The following is a 400-nucleotide window of genomic DNA, read 5'->3' as shown; positions in this document are numbered from 1 at the left end:
TGACGCTGCAGGGATTGCGAGCCTCGGTTTTAAAGGCGGCTCTGTTTTAGTTTCTTCATGACTTTGATTTGTAATGTTTCTGTGATGACAATAAACACATTTACTCTCAGGCTGCTCGTGTCCATCAGTGAGAATATCAGTCACAGCTCTGATCACTGACAGCCAATCAGAGTCCGGCCTGCTCTGAAGAGCTCCAGCATTTAAAGAGACGGGCGACACAACTGCAGTTCTCAATTCCCAGTTTGTGAATTGTTCACCATTATTAGTGTTGTTGTTATAATCTGTTATTCCACAATCCTCTTTGATTAGAGCAAAAGTTCACTCACATTGAGTTGACACACACACACATTCAGTAAAGAGTCATTCAGTTGACACACACACACATTCAGTCAAACACATT

General features: G+C 42.0%; 1 protein-coding gene across 1 annotated transcript in view; it reads left to right on the top strand.

The window, feature by feature from the left end:
- Positions 1–110, top strand: part of khdc4 (KH domain containing 4, pre-mRNA splicing factor) — a 4369-nt gene extending 4259 nt beyond the window's left edge. Inside the window, exon 7 of the mRNA XM_079837400.1 lies at positions 1–110. This exon is cut by the window's left edge and continues 337 nt beyond it. The gene's annotated coding sequence lies outside the window, so the exon portion shown is untranslated.
- Positions 111–400: the final 290 nt, after the last annotated feature.

The sequence above is a fragment of the Gobio gobio genome (genome assembly GCF_949357685.1).
Source record: "Gobio gobio genome assembly, chromosome: 15".
Taxonomy (NCBI): Eukaryota; Metazoa; Chordata; class Actinopteri; order Cypriniformes; family Gobionidae; genus Gobio; species Gobio gobio.
This window is presented reverse-complemented; position numbering and strand designations above follow the sequence as displayed.